At 34.8% G+C, this 16,838-nt stretch overlaps 1 protein-coding gene across 1 annotated transcript in view; it reads right to left on the bottom strand.

Moving 5' to 3' along the window:
- The window catches only part of LOC131663902 (uncharacterized), a 72,951-nt gene extending 65,308 nt beyond the window's left edge, over positions 1-7,643 (bottom strand). The window contains exon 1 of the mRNA XM_058934661.1: positions 7,511-7,643. The gene's annotated coding sequence lies outside the window, so the exon portion shown is untranslated. The remainder of the gene's footprint in view (positions 1-7,510) is intronic.
- Between the last annotated feature and the right edge of the window lie 9,195 nt (positions 7,644-16,838).

Raw genomic sequence — 16,838 nt, 5'->3', positions numbered from 1 at the left:
GTGAGCATAAAAGATATGAAAAGCTGCTTAAAATACGGGATCAATTTGGAAAGCTTTGGTGATGCAGTTTTTGGAAGCTAATGAATAATGAATGTATAATTGTAACATATAATGTTAGTTAAGTAGGATTGAAGAGATTTCGTTTTCAAAATAGATTACGAAGCAGCTCTTTCACATAGCTTCTACATGTAATATCGGCTTTACTAATAATGTCATTTCGAACGTTAGGTCTGAATTCTTTTTTCTAATCTACTCTGATTGATTTAAATAACAATTTTTTTATTTAAACTACATTAAAAGATGTTGAAAATTATGTTCACTTTATAAAATCAGGAGTTCTAAAACAATATTATCTATAATTCTCAAGTAAAAATTTTTAAATTGTGTTGATTTCGGCCATCGAAAATACACTAATTTTTTACGATCAACATTTTTATTTTAAAAATAAATCATTATACTTATGTATATTTTATATTGAATGTACATTTTCTTTTTAAGTGGTCTATTATGATCTTTTATTATTCAACAAACATGGTTTTAATTGAGAGCTTTTGTGTGAAGATGTCAATATTTCTCATTAAAAGGAAAAGTTAACTGTCACGATTGAAGCTTTCTATGGACGATAAGTTTCCTTGTTAGTAGATTCCAGACTTTAAAACTCTGAATAAGCTTATCCAACACTTCATAATAATCACAGAATTGAATGTGAATGACGATCTAAGAATGAGGGAATTCGCGTGATATCGCACAACTGCAATAACTGCAAAAATATAATTCTACCGTTATATATTATTTTCATAGTGAAAGAAGATTATTAAAAAATGTTGAAATGAATAGAAAAAGTAGTGTGATTCAAAACAGCAATAAACCGTAAATAAACTCTCATGAAATAAACAAGAGAGCACTCGAGTTGTAAAATGCTTTTCTATAGAAGGAGAGAGAGAGAGAGAGAGAGAGAGAGAGAGAGAAAACGCGAGAAGAAACAATTTCTCATTCGTCTGAAAGCACAGCAATAAAAAATACTGAGCCGTGAAAGCATTAATTTTTACTAGTAGCCGGCGAACGTCATATTTTTTGACGGAATACTACATACAACGACGATGAGGTAATGCAGCGAGAACATAGCGATTCCAAAAAGAAAGAGAGTGAAAAAAACAGCATCGAGCGTTTGCTCGTTTCAAATAATTCAGAGTGTGCTGACAAAGATAAAAGTATCTCGAAAGAAGAGAAGCGAGCATTCGAGTTCGCTCGTCACTTTAATCCTGAATGACCCGCGCACGCGAAAAGAGCTTGGAGACTTTTGTTGGCAGATGTAAGCATGACATTGTGCGCAAGTATCATGAAAGCGACAACGAAACTCGTCAAATGTCAGAGCTGTGAGAACTCTGATAAAGTGGATTTATTATTTCAGTTTATTCGCTTGACAAACTTTATTATTAGAATTTGCGAGTAACTTCGAGCTTCGACTGTCAACTTTAGTTAAAGATTCATTAAAAATAAAAAAGTACTTGTGGTGAAATTTCTTTTGACTTGAATTTGGGTCACATTTTTCAATTAATTTACTAGAAGCTAATTGGCAGCAAATTATAATTTTTAACAAACATCTTTTTTCGCTATTATTTTAGAGATGGATTAGAATATAATGGTGTATAGAGTGTATTTAAGAATTTCGTTAATAAAAGTTATGAATTAGGTATGTATTAACATGAATATTAAAAGAAGCGAATGGTGAACTTGATAGTCGTCTCTAATACATCAATCTAGTGTTCATAAACATAAAAATATTTACACGAGGAGTTCAAAAGTTGAATGTTTATTCAAATTCAGTATTTAAAGTCACAAAAAGGAAAAAAAAAACGTTCGAATTGAGACAATACCATCCTCAAAGAAAGAAAACAAACAGCAATGGCTGGACAAAAGCCATTCCTAAGGTGCAACTTGTTTGCGTGTGTGTATGTCCCGTATTGTCTCAAGTTCGACTTCCATCGGCATCGAACGTACGAAGCGGTGTATAGGATTTTCCGTCCCTCTTTTTCGACTTGAAGAAAAGCGTAGAGAGGTGGAAGAACGAGAAAAACACGCGAAACGGGTACACCCACATCTACACATAGGCACACACAACGGAAAGAGAAGAGAAGTGAGAAGAGAAAAACGTGCAGAGTATCGAGAAGCAGGCATAGACGACGCGACGTCAGCTCACGGTGAAGAGCTGCTGCGTGCTTGGCGATTAGCAAAGCGAGAGCTTCGATCATTAATCGAGCTGTCCCTTCTTCTTCACCCCTTCATCGTACGCGTATACGAGTCTTATCTCTTCTTTCGCCGTCATCGTCCTCTCGAGCATGTGTATGTGCCTGTTTTTTTTTTCTTAACACGGGCGCGAGTTTGAGCCACAGAGAATACTAGCTCCTCGTCTTTTCTGTCTGTTCGCCCCAGTCTATCTCCAAATTACTTTGCTACACTTGTGCGGCTTGTGATTAGCCAACGCCATTCGCGCTGTATTCTCCTCTTTTTTTTTTCTTCTTGTCGGTAGCCGCGAATTTACGGCCGACATTTTAATGAGTTGACTTCTTTTACGAGGCTGTTAACAATGATCCGATGGTTTGAATTTATTTCTTTTTTTTCAACAAAAGGAAATGTGATGATTATAAAAAAATAGGATAAAATTACTAAAAAAATATTTTTTACTTTCATTTCATAATAAAGAATTCAAGCGTATGGAATATTAGTATAGAAACATTGTGTTTTTAAATGAAAAAAATTAAAAAAGTCACGAAGCAAACACAAGCGTTGAAAATACAAATATCTGTTGCTGTTGTCTTTGTTATTGTTACATTGCTACTTGGCTACGGGATATATTCAATAAATTTTTATAAGCGAATTCGATCCAAAAAATATTTTTGTGGAGAATAAAAGTTTGAAAAAATCGCCCGTCTTTGTTATATTACATATTGTTTTCTAATGTGTTTTCAAAATGTAAAATGTAAATAAATATTCCATCGAATTTCTAACAATAAGCTTTTGGTATTTGAAATATTTCAAATATTAGAATTCAATATATTGAACATTTAACAGTATATCATATGCTCGAGGAAAAAGAACCAAAATGGTGACGAATATAATTATATCGAAATTTCTTACCGTTCAGAATCATAGGTAAATTTATTTTGATTGAGCATAAACTTTAACATTTCGTGTTTTTAAAGTGACTGGCAATCAAACAAGCAAATAAGTAAAAAAATTCAATTGAATTAAATTAAAATAAGAAGTAAAAAGATACGCAATAATTCGACTAATATCCGTAAGATTTATATTCCTGACCAAAGCTGCATATATGTAAATGCTACGAAAATGCATGCCTTTAACCCAAAGTTGGCCAAAGCCATATGTTACTTCCTGCTGCATGCTATTTTCTCGAGCATTATATCCTTCCCTTTGCTATCTCGCCTCTCTCTCTCTCTCTCTCTCTCTCGCGAATTATTTCTATTCTGGTTGCTTTCTTGCACATTTGCTTACTTATTTTACGATTCGCTAATCCGCTTTGAATATATATTATATGGCTGCTGAGATACAGTTCGTTTGTGTTATATTTTCGTATTCATGAAGCGATACGAACTTTACGCCGTAAGCTCTTGAACGTATCCATTGAAATCACTCATTAAAAAGCTATTAAATCGCAGCAGGAAGCTTCCTTTATCCCAATAAAGCAAGAGAGTTGAATCAGTCAAGTCTCTTTGATAAGCGGCAGCAGCAAGCTTGGACCCTCGACTGTGCTCACTTTCAAACTCCCCTTGCTGTATCAAACCTTGCACTCCAAGTCCTCTCAACTACAGAGCAATAGCAGCGCAGATCAGTAAAGCGATGATGATCGTTGATTGCCAGGCGCGCTGGCACGTATATTAATAGGAATGCAACTTGCGTACGTATATATCTTGAGGGACTACTGTGCGATGCGTGTGAGCTTGTGCACGTCAATCGATTCCCAAAGCGTGTACAGTGCGCAGTGTGTATATATACATATGTACGTGCTCCTCTCGCGATTTGTCGCGAGCTTCTTTCTTCTCTCTCTCTCTCTCTCTCTCTCTCTCTTCCTCTCTTTCGTTTGTGTGTGCATGTGTATTTCATGCAATTCCACCTCCCTCCTCTCATGTGCGCGCCCCGTTATGTATGGCCTCCGCGCTACGAGGATGAGCGCCACGCCGCGCGCTAACGCAGGTGTACGTGTTTCGCTTGGCCGTTCTTCTTGTTTTTTTACGTTTCTGTATTTCTTGTGCACTTCTTTCTCTTTTTTTACTCTCTTTTCTCTCGCGTTCGATGCATTCTCGAGAAGCCTTGTTTTTACGATTGGCCGCCATGCTTACCTTTTCCTATTTTGCTCTTTTCTCCAAAGTATGTAATTCGCGAAGGAAGTTTCTTATTTATAGTCCTCTTTTTTATGGAGATAATACCGACATAGTGAACTTGTCAATTTTTTTTTGTAGATGCTTATGTTGCGAGTCTAGATTGTTTAATTTATGACTATGTAAGTTCTTCATTTGGTATGATTAAGAAAAGTATCGCTAGCGATTTTCTCTAATTTATAATTGAACAATTTCGTTAAAACGTCAAAAAATACTGCATTCGATATCAGCATAATGTTATCGTAGTTCCATTGAATGAAGAATAAAAATATACATTATGTAAAAAAATTATGAAATCTCTCATTATCTAACGATTTGATGATTTATAGTATAGAAATAGCAAAACAATTTTTCAATATAAAAAAATGATTGATACAAAGAGAGATGCAAGAAAAAAGTTCAATTCATTAATTAATTGCACGTTTAATAAATTATTATAAAGTAGTTATAATTCTCTACGACAGACAACTAGTTCTTTGATAGAATAATCTAATATGATTTATTGTGATGAAATTCATTAAATAAACATTGCCAATTTATTCAATGTCAATTTTGAATGTAAATAACAAAGACGGATAATTACATCACTGTTTTGTTTCTATTATTTGGTATTAACTCCAACCGGGATGTTCCAAAATTTATTCAAATGGTGGTAAACGATCGATTGAATCACGGGAAATCGTTTATTGTAGTATGTCATCTTTGTATGTATATCATTGCCGAGTCCGATCGACGGCGATGCTATCTAGCTAGAATTTTTCCCTCCCCTACTCGGCAAAATAGCGAAAGTTAACGAAACATCGAGATCATTTCGACCTGATAACCTTTTTTGTTGATTCTCTAATAAAAAATCCAGTCTGCAAATCACATTCAACTCATTCATTTGGATAAGTTTACGCTTGCTCTAAATTTATACCGTTGACTGTTAAAGTTATTGGCATGATAAACCGTTGACTCTATGATCGTTTTACTGTACTATGCTAAAAAATTTAACAGTCTATGAAAATTTTACTTCCTCTGACAATGAAGTTAAAAATAAAGAAAACGCTATTCAAAGACAGTGAAAATCGCGGCTTTTCATTCTGTATTCTACATAGTTAATGCGTTGACGTTGGTAAGACTTACATTGTACAAATCACGAACCTTCGTGGTACATTATTGTGTCAAAAACACAAATTTCGTAGGGCGTATTATTTTTGTAAAGAATTACAGCTCTAAAGGGGAGCTGAATGACCGGTACGGTAAGTCAGAATAATAAACGATTTCGTACGCTCCCATTGATCGTTATTTGGCTCGCACCATCCCTTTATACCACCATTTGTCTTTTGTCTACTTTTAGAAATTCATCGAAAACAACAACTGTTGTTTATGAAATAAAGAAAAGTTATATATTTTTAAAAGATGTACATAAGATAAAGATAAGCGAAGTTGTTTTTTAAAGTTTAGAATGCGCTAGGTAGTTCATGTAAATTCTATTCAGTTGGTGAGGTAATCCTTTCTGACTTTGTCAAAAGAAACAATAAACTGCTTCAAGTTACCATAGAGCTACACTTACATTGTTGGTTAGATAAGCCAAGTGTATTTAACCAACAAATAATAAAATTCCAAAGGTAAAAGATGTATTGAATCAGAGACAAAATAATTTTTAGGCTATATCATCCTCATCTCATAATGCCAAAAGAGCGTATTTTACATAATTTATTAAAATACACGAGTGTTATTCACACAGAAAATGATATAATACAATGAACAGGGAGGTGAGCGGTCAGCGAATAGGTATCTAAGTACTGTTATCATTCATTCAATAGCTCCCGAAGCTAGTTTTCTGATCGATATATATATATATATATATATATATATTCCCCTATGACACACGTACAGTAGATTATTATTCTGTTTATTCATGGCTTTAACCAGGCAACTCATTTTATTCAAATTAACGGCTGTATGCAGTATTCTCTCTGTGCGTATAACGGTTGAACGAAAATTGTTAATTCCATTAATTAATAAAATATTGATAAAATATCGTTCGGTATTGCAAGCTATTCTGCCAATATACGTATACGCACACAGTAGTCGAGCGATTGTACATATAGCGTATAACTCTCGGTCTCAAGTTTCGTCCCGGATGCGCCACCTGCTAAGCCTACTTATGCTATATATGAGGGACACAAAGCCCCTGGCGCTCGCGCGGTATTATGAATTAAAAGTAGTTTGGTATTCGTGCTGCGCTATACCTCGCCGAATTGTTAGCAAGTATCATGGGATTCCAGAGTTCAACTATTTTTGTTAACTCATTTTTTTTAATTTCTACACCAAGGTGCAATTATTGATTTTTCCGAAATTAAAACGTCTCACCTATACCTATTCCAGCTCGGTTAATTTATCAAATCAATTTTTTCAAGCAGCATTCTTATTTACTTGCTAAGCCAAATGATCAAATTTTCTCCCTAAAATCATCTATTGTATCTGCACAAAAGAACCGACAAAACAGTATTCTCCGATCAGTTAACACGAGCGTATTGCGAATTGTTGGCAAGTCAATAATTAGCTTGTATACCCTCGCATACCCTCCCTTCTTGGCTTGCTTGTTGAATGATTATCCAAATGTATACACTTGCTTTGGGGTCGGTTTCAAACTATTGTTGTGATACCATTTGAATTGCATTGCCGAAGTTGTTGCTCCAAGTTTATTGTAAGAGGACTATAATCTACATGTAAAACGAAATATTCGCCAGAGTAAGGGAGTATTGCTGGGCCATGCGTATACTTTGTTTTGGCATATTAACCTCGAAATGAGGCCTGAATTAACAAAAAAGAAATGAGACCTACGGAACGTGAATTAACGACGAAAGTTCATGTGACGATAACCCAAGTAGTAACGCACGAGAAAAGTATGTTGTCGGCAGTCAGTGATGAATGCACGCGAGCATCAGCGTTGTTGTTGTAACAACGACACGGGAACAGAAAAAAAGAAAGCAATTATTGCAGTGTCAGGTTTTGCACTGCAGTGATTTCCAGGCACAAAGCGCAATTCCGACCATGAGAGTAATGAAAAGAGCCGGCTTCGATAGAGTCACACGCACAAGACAAAAAGAAACAGAGAGGATTACCTTAGATAAACGATGTATCTTGATAATATACATACAACAAGAGTTTTCACAATCGACACATGGGGGTATACGAAGCCTTGAGCTACTTTGCACGAGGTTATATTACAGGATTGAAAGTATGGAGCGAAACGCATGCAACACGCAGCCTGCCGGCAGCAGTTGCGATCGGCCACTGCTGGCTTCTTCGGCATCGTTCGTTCAGCCAGCAGACAGTAGCAGCCGCCGTCGCCGCACGCTTCTGACTCCCCCTCCACCTCTGCGCGCGACCACCCTACCACTACTTCGCCCCGTGCACGCGCCCACAACTTTCTAACAAAAAAAATATATATAATGGTATAGGGACGGGACTTAAAGAAAGGACTATTTAGAGACTCCTCTTTTTTACTTTTCCTTCGATTATGCTATTAGTATAGTTAAGGTGTAAAATAAAATGCCCTTTTGGTGTGATAATTCATTTTGGAAAGTTCGCTCTGATGACTTGACTCAATATTGTTTAGCAGATAAGCGTTAATTATAACGTGCACGCATGCGCGCAGGGAAATATAATAATAGACTTTTGTTTTTAGGGGGAGTACGTGATGATGATGACGATGATGATGATGATGGTGATGATGATGATGATGACGACGACGACGATGATGCTTTTATACATATTGATTTTTGCTTAGGGTAATTGCACCTTGATAGTTGATTGTGCCTTGTTGTAATTGTTATACGGAGACGGATGGCACTCCTTGCGATAAGTTTATTTTCGAGGTTTTCACTGATTATCTTATTGATCGTTCGGAGTACAGTGACATTTGAAATTGGGTTAATAACATTTCCTTTACTTGTACTACGAAATCAACGAAGACGCTGATTCTGAAAATACTGGTCCATTTCCTTTCCATTAGAGGGATATTATTGTTGAGTTTCATTGACAGCGACTTGCCGGTTGAACGATTTTCGTATCATTTGTTCGTTTGTATGTAATTCGACGTGTTGATTATAGATATTCATTTAATCACTCCTGCATCACTTTCTTTATACTATCATTGATTTTTTCATATCAACCTATTAAACAATTATCTATTGGGAACCAGAGCAATTGACAAAAACCACGCAATAAAATCCAGAAGTGGAGTTTGTCTGCGCGAAGGAGTCGTCTCCAATGTCAAAAGAGGCTATATCTCTAGATCCATCAAACGCACCGTATGCCATACACTCGCTTTCCCCCACCTCATTTTAGGAAGCCAAACGAAGGTATAGGATATATCGAGAGCCCTGAGAATAATGACTTCCTCGGCGGACACACACCTGAACACAGACGGCGGATTGTTTTCGGTGTCATTGTTCGCGCGCGCAGATGGTACCATCGTGCGTGCTTGTCTGTGTGCCTCACGCGACTACAGGATTAATTTTTCGGACGCCTGCGGCTAACTTGTCCCCTCTCTTTCTCTTCGTGGGTGCCGATGGCTTTCTCTATGCGACTAATGATCGATAATCGTATTTGCCAGCGGGATTTTGTAATGTGGCTATGGCTTCGTTTTTTCAATGATATCCGATTAATTAACGGTCCTTCGCAGGTGTTGTGTTTTTTTAACGGAAGGCAGCTATTTTGATTGTATTGTATTCATGAATAGATGCGGCTTTCAGTAAAATAAACAATACTGTAGAGTACTCACTGGTGAAATTAACAATGCACTTTATATTAAATTTTTTTCATTCAAAATAATGAAAACTTAAAATACTCTTGCATGTTTCAAACACTATATTAAATTACAATTAAAGATTCATTTAAACGATTTTTTTAATGTTGTTCATATACTGGTGCAGATACGGCGAAGTTATTAATTAACGTAGAGTTACTTTGCAGAATTCTACGTACCTTGTAGGATATTCTACAAAGGCTTCCATGGGTAGATTATAAAATAGCGTGACTAAAGAAAAAATGTCATTTAATTATTTTTAAAAATCTACACCAGGGAATAAAGTAGATCGCGATACATTGTGAAATTAATTAAAAAATATAGTTTCAATTTCAATTTGTTTTTAAACAAAAAAACTACTAAATTTAAAATCTAACAATTCATGTAATTAAGCAAAACTCGAATACATGAATTTCCGTATTTATTTAGCGTTCACTTTTGTCTTATTTATTTACCTTTTGTGAAAAATTATTTCACGAGATGTCATTCTCAAAATTTTTGTTTGAATGGCTGAATTTTTAACAGATTATTCTTAGCTTTTTCGATGAAAATACTGAATGGAAAAACCAAAAGAAATTATATTGATTTTGTAACTCTGCCTCGAATTGTGCCGATGGGTAGAAATTTGATCTGAGAAGAAGCCTTTCTATCGATGCGAACGTAAAGTATAGATCGGATTTTGGGAGGATCGTGCTTTTATTCATCAACAGCAGTATTCAAAGTTTTATTCTTAAATTATATTGCAGACAAATTTTCCAAAAATTCAAAATTGTGATCTACTCTTGAGTGCACATAATATTCGTTGTTAAAAAAATCTTTTATAGAACGGAATAGATAGATATCAGTATTTTTAATCATAAGTCACTTTTAGATTGTTGTAGGCAAAAAGATAACTATAATTGGATTGGTTTAGCATTACAGGCATTGTCAATAATTCTAATAGTTTGATGGTGTCGATGAAGCTTGACGAGAAAAGAGAGTATGGGTGAAACTGAAAATCGGGCTAGTTAAAAAAGAAAGATAGATAAAGAAAGAAAGAAAAAAAGAGAGAGAAAAGCTAACTGCAAGATTTCAGTTGGGAAAAGCGAGAAGCGTGGCGTATGTACGTGCTACTGCAGGCTGCGTCACGATTGCTCGTGGTTCACGAAACAATAATGAGCAGCAGCGCGGCGATGGTATGAGTGCGCCTGCGCCAAGCCGCAACCATCTCTACGCTTGCGAGATTTCAGAGGATTCCCTCTCACGAAGTAGTCGAGATGCACCCGCGACAACGTATTTTTTCTCTTTCCTTTCCTTTTTGACTGCATACATGTATCCGTGAAAGGGATCAGTGGCCCAGCAGTGCGCCTTGGTGGCTTTAGCTTTCGTTATATCGCAAGCTCCATTTGCCACAAGAAGACTTGGCTTTCTTTAGCTCTCGTTACAATTTCGACGAGGGATTGCTTTTGTAGGATTTTTCGTTGCTATTGTTATGTTACAACGCGTTTCTCATTTTTTACATACTCGGATTACTCAATGTTTTTTGCTACTTTTATTTATGCAAGCTAGATCTTTTATTGATAAAAACTTTCAAAACGTCGATGCGCTGAAATAGGTCAAAGGGAATGAACGCAGAGTCGTCGTTTGTTATTTTACGATCGAAAAAGTTAACGGACATCTAAAACTTTGTAATCATATATTATTTCCACATATAAAAGGAGTGTAATGTGGATAATTGGTGGACAATTTTTAGTACATATCGTCTAAATGTCGAATAACGCGGCTACTCGGCTACAGTTTTAACGCTCTTAAAAAATAAATTTTGAATCAAAATAACGAACAAAAAATTTTATCTCATAATACAACGTGGAATTATATCATTAAATATAAAGTATGACCCTAACAGCACTTATAATTTCAAACTTTATTGCCAAATACATGAAAAATAACGTAATTTAATTTAGGCCTGGATGTCTGTATTATAGAGAAAAAGACATTTCCAGTAAAAATATTGTACATTCTCAAAATATCTTCTTGCGAAATAATAAAACGATTTTAAGTGCGTGTTATATGAACTATATTTACATTCGTTAACATATACAATAATAAATAAATTTCGGTTGACCAAAGTAATAAAATGAAGTGAATATTGATTATTTCAAAGTCTTTTGGCAGAATTAATTTTATGGATTTTTATCTAGATTCATTTTCAAAAATATTTGGGGGACCGAGCCGACATATAATAAAATGTGAATAAGTAAACGGCAGATCATGAAATTCCATTTGAAATAGCGATATAACGAAGGTTTACGTATGGCTTATCGGTATAACCAAGAGCAAATTCAGCGTGACTAAGTTGACCGATTTTTCACAGCTCCCTCTCGCTCTTTTTCTCTTACAGCTTCCTCAAGGGGGCGGTACACGTCAATTGAAATGCTGCACTACGTCGATAGCTCGCGAATGGAGCTTTGAGAAAGCCAATGAAGAGCTTTCGAATGCTGCAGGCGCACACGCGAATAGTTTGTATCGATTTTTCAATAAGACGAAAAAGCACTGTCGATCCTTCTTGCCAGTCAACCTGTCGATTCCAAGAATTTTTACGAGGATTTTCCGCTCTGTCAATTGCAAAACTGATTATGACCTGTTGCTAATCTGATTGGCCATGAATATCGGTTTTAGATTTGCACAATCTTTTTTTATTGCCCCATTTGCCGTTCGATAAATATCAGCATTTTATGTTCATGAATTGAAATATATTTATTTCAAACTTTTATTTGCCCTTTTGCCCTTTGATTTGCCCTGTTATGATTTGCAATGCACTCGCTACAGATTCTGACAAGTTCCATTTCAACACTATTTACATATTTAGCATTTAATTTGATTATATATAAAACAATAACTCAATTTACCGTATGGTTGCTATTATTAATAAAAGCGAATCTCTTTTCCAATTCGTAATCTTATTAGTGGAACAGCAAATTAAATTGCAGCCATCGAAGCGCTTCATACGAGTGTGTGTGTGTGTGTGTGTGTGTGTACACGCAGCAAAATCGCAACTTGGCTTCGTAAAGCAGTGAAGCGCTTCGAAATTCGGCACTAACTCTCATTGGTTTACCGATGAAGATAGTTCAAACTTAGAAGTGACTTTCCATACAAGACTCGAGCTCCTAAATGACTTTAGCCTTTGTCAATTGCAAAGACTGCGTAGCAAACCTCTTGCAAATTATACATGTAATTAGTAATTCATTTGATTTAATTTAAGGGGACCAATTGGTGTTAAACAGTGAAAATTATAAATTTTCTTTACTGCAGTGTAAAAATTGTTATAATAAAGTTATCATCATGAAGTACTCGGTAAATGCTGTTATTTTCTTTTTCTTAAGTCTTGAAATATCAATTAGGTGCTCTTTACTGAAAGTTAGAGTGAACGAAAATCATTTTTACACAGCTCATTTTCTTCCTTTATTTTTTTGAAATAGTCAATTTTATCATGTTTATAGAACTTTCAGAAATTAATTTCAAAAAAATTTTGGTAAAATTCACTATTTCGAAAAATGTTTCACTTTATCTGGAGTATTGATCTAGAGGAAGAAATGAGCCCTTCGAAAATAATTTTCGTTCACTTTAACGTTTAATAAAACGTGGTAAACCAAATTTGTTCGTAAAATAAGGTGTCACGGTTAAGGGAACTTCCAAGGGCCTTTATATAAAATTTAGAAATTCAAAAAAAGAAAATAAAAGCATTTATCAAGTACTTTATGACGAAAAAATGTTCTTAATAATAACCTTAAGAGAATGTTTTTCATGCAGCAGTAAATAAAACTTATAATTTTCACTGTTTAATGCTAAGTGGTCTCCTTGATCAATGCTGTCGTTTTTTCAAAATTTTACAAAAAATAATAAAACAAGCGCAATGTTATCCATATTACCGTACGCTGCATCAACTTTTGTATATTATTTTTTCCATTCTATCCAGACGTATATTTTAATTGAAAAACCGTCAAAATAAAATTGTAGGTACGTGATCAAAAAAGCGATTATAAAATAGAATATTTATTTTTCTTCGAAAAATAAGCGAATTTCTGTATAGGTTATTTCTTTCAATAATCAACAATCTAAAAGCTCCATTCGCGAGTATCTATATTTTTTTCATTTTGCACTTGAATTTCCTGTGTGCGCAGTCGTCACATTTTTATATGGTATCAAACAATCGGCATACTGAACAGAAACAAGACGCCACGCTATAATAGTAGTAGTATACAAAGTCAAACCTCTCGTTCCGACACATTTCGGTAATTGAATTCGTAAAAAGTAAACGTGTGCTATTGATGACACGTGGCGCGTATCACAAAAAAAATGCCGTGGCGTTCCAAGAGCATTATTGATCGTTTGTTCAAAAAAGAGCTTGCAATAAAGAGTCCCAATAAAAAAAAGCTACAGTACGCGACAGTGGCAACAAAAATATCAAGGACAGTAGTAGTAGTCGCTAAGGGGACCAGAAGTGCAGTCGAGCGTGGAAAGCTGCGTGTAGAGTAAATACGCGGCGAAGAGCCTCCCCGTCTCATTGGATTGTTCCTGTATTTTCCCGGTTTCTGTGCACGGGTTCTCTCTCTCTCTCTCTCTCTCTCTCTCACACACACACACATATATACGTACACACATGTGTACACCGCGTCACAAGTGCTTTAGCTGTTCAACAAAGTTGCATCTTCCTCTCTTTCTGTTTGCCCCTTCCCTCTCCTTTCCCTCCTCGCTTTGCTCATGTACGGCTAATGCAAGTAATTATTAGGAAGTTGTGGTTTCTCGCTAGGGCAAGTGCAATATCGGATCTCGATTATCGATATGGTTGGCGCTTACTCGCGTGCTCTTATCCAATCCTTTCTCTCCCTTTCAAATCTAGGCAAATGTGTGTTTTGCCTGAGTAGTCAATTCGATTTTCGCTTACTACCGGATCTCTATTGCTGCAGTCTCTCGAAACCAACAAATAACCGCGATGACTTGTTTCTATGACTTTTAGATTACAGAAACTTGTTGTCGAACTTGGGTTTAATTTTTGTAAGAAATTAAGCAAGATACTAGAATATTCAAAAAATTTATAAGTGGACTTAAATAAATTAAAACAGTCTGTTAAGAATTTCAGTTCGATCGGAACAAACAATTTGAATATTCAAAATACAAAATGAAATTAAAGAGTCGCTATATATAGTGAGAATGTAAGAAAAATTGTAGTGGCTCAGTGAATAGAGCATAGGATACTCATGCAGTTGGCCTACATCCAAAATTTTTTTGCTTATATTTTTTTCAAAAATATATGTAAAAAAATTTTTGAAATATGATAGTTCAATGCTTCTTGGAATTCCCAAGGTAGTACGAAGAGCTAAAGAAAGTCAGGAGACGGAGATAAGGCCTTATACACAACAATGGTAAGCGAGCTTTGAGAAGAGTATATGAAACCCTAATCTAAACTAACCTAATCAATATGTATAAACTAAATAATATTAGCACTGAATATGGAAAGCTCAAGCCAGTTTTGGAGTTTTACACTAAATTTGAGCTGGTTCAAGCTTTTGTATGTGAACTTAAGCTAAATCAAACCTTTGCAGAAATCGTTTACTAAAAACTTAATTTTTTCCGTAACCACACTTCGATTGAAAGACGTTACTTTCGAAAGTAATATTGTTTACTTTTACTTTTAAAAGTTATCCCGTTACAATAACGAGATACTTGTGTAATATTTTTACTTTCAGAAATACTTGAAACGCGTTGCATAAATAAATACGTAATAGTTATGTAAGTCCCAATTTACTCAACACTGATTTATTAACTATGCTCCAATATAGTTTCTATCGTATTTTCAGAAAACGTTTAATTCATAGAATTATAGCACAATAGTCTAAGTATGGAACATTATATGCTTGAATTGAATTCACTTTTATGATTTTATAACGAACCGCTAAATCAAAGTGACGTTTCAAAAGTAAATGATTGCATTAATTTTCATTTTGTTACATTCCCATTTATGGAATAATTAAAAGCATGACAATTTATTATAAAACAACTCGAACTTCATATATAGATGATATATGAAGCAGGGGTGCTATCGATATAAATGCATCCGGTTGCGCAGAGGCTCTATAGTGTAACTGCGCAATTTGCTTATTGTGATGATGGTCAAGCGCACCTAGACGTTGCGCAGTACATTGTGCACAGATCTGTTCGTCACAAGAAGAATGTCAACATTGGCAATGAAGTAACTGATCAATATTAATTAGTTTTGTGACGGACACGACGACGCATAATGTACCGCGCAATGTCCAAGTGCGCATGATCGATATCACAATAAGGCCCAGTTGCTACTGCGCAACCGGACTTATGCATCTCAATAAGAACTCCTTTAAACGTTTTGTATCTTGCATCAATCATCAGATTCGATTAACTGACAATCGAAGAAAATAATAAAACCATTAGACTAGTTACATTTTTGTTCTTAATATTCCGAGTTAAATAAGAATAACGCTTCTTAAAACAATGTAATCTTTGTTTTATCTTTCAAATATGACTATAAAATTGCATACAAAATTTAGTTTCCTATTAGATTCTAAATATTGCTATTTCAAAATTTAATGCTAATTTTCATGATTATTTAATTATAATTTTCGTTATTATTAATTTATAGAATTAATAATTAACATTGAAATCCATAATGCTTGGAATTTTGATGTATTCATTAGAAAATGTGAAATTAATTTGCAATGTAAAGTTCATGGAATACATGTTGATTCAAATTTAATTAAATTTTCTATAAAAACTATTTCGTTACTATGTCGTGCATAAAGTAACTTTAATATGAATCACATTAAGTGCTATTTCTGCAATACACCATGTTTTCACGAATTTATCACAGTAAGCATTGGAAATGCTTTGCCTATTATTGATATTTTAAAATATACTGCCTTTTAAGGTCCGTAAAAGCATAAATATTACTTATCTAAATATGAAACTGTATACGGCAGAAAAACGTAGTTGACGTCATATGAATATTGAAATTTTAAGTGTAGAACAATACTTCAACATTTCTATCAATCTTGAGTTGGTTAATTGAACAGCTGCACGTTTGTACACTCCAAAGGTACGAATCTACTTTAATATTTAAAATTAATTTTAATATTAAAAAAAATTTAGTAATATTTTATATATGGAAAAACTAGATGATGAAAAAAGTAGATATATCGAACAAAAAATATAGGTTCGCGAGTTTGCGCTTGGCAATGTGTCAGCGGAGTAGATGCATCATAAAAAACGAAAGTCGTAAATGTAATCGGTGCTTGAACGCTAGCTCTCTCTCTCTCCCTCTCTCTTTCTCTGTCTATCTCTCTTTCGTTGGTTAGCGAAGCACACATCTCCTAAAGGTCCGCCGAGTATTTGTGGTCAGCTGATGTGCGTCGACGCGGCGTGACTCTAAAATTTTATTACAGCACGCTTTACATCATTCGTTTAGGCCGCGCATATCGAGTTTTTACGTAGTTAGAGCAAGTAAATATTCAAATGTAAAGGTGTTCTGTTAGATTTTGAAACTGTTAATATTGCAATAATATATTTACACCAAATTTTTGTAATTTATATTTGTACTTGGTGAAAGTACATTCATGAATATTATTCTA

This window comes from Phymastichus coffea, unplaced genomic scaffold (genome assembly GCF_024137745.1).
Source record: "Phymastichus coffea isolate CEN01 unplaced genomic scaffold, Cenicafe_Pcof_1.1 PCOF00039, whole genome shotgun sequence".
Taxonomy (NCBI): Eukaryota; Metazoa; Arthropoda; class Insecta; order Hymenoptera; family Eulophidae; genus Phymastichus; species Phymastichus coffea.
Note: the sequence above shows the minus strand (reverse complement) of the source record. Positions and strands in the feature narration are given on the sequence as shown.